This window comes from Macrobrachium nipponense, chromosome 29 (assembly GCF_015104395.2).
Source record: "Macrobrachium nipponense isolate FS-2020 chromosome 29, ASM1510439v2, whole genome shotgun sequence".
In the NCBI taxonomy this organism is placed as follows: Eukaryota; Metazoa; Arthropoda; class Malacostraca; order Decapoda; family Palaemonidae; genus Macrobrachium; species Macrobrachium nipponense.
In genome coordinates, this window is record NC_061092.1 from 48417062 (window position 1) to 48417289 (window position 228).

Consider the following 228-nt stretch of genomic DNA (forward strand, 5'->3'; position numbering starts at 1 on the left):
ATTCGAAAAAGTCTGCCTGTTTCACCTGTCATTTATGGTTGGCGAGATTGTCAATCGACTGAGGTATGTCTCACGTTCTCCCCCTCACCAATCACCGTCACTCATTATAACTACTTACCAGTTCCAACACGTAGGCTTCTTACCTCTCCTTCGGTTTCGCATAGCTTTGCTATGCTGAAAGCTTCCTTCTCTATTTGCAGTAAGCAGTTGTGCGTAGCCTACATACTA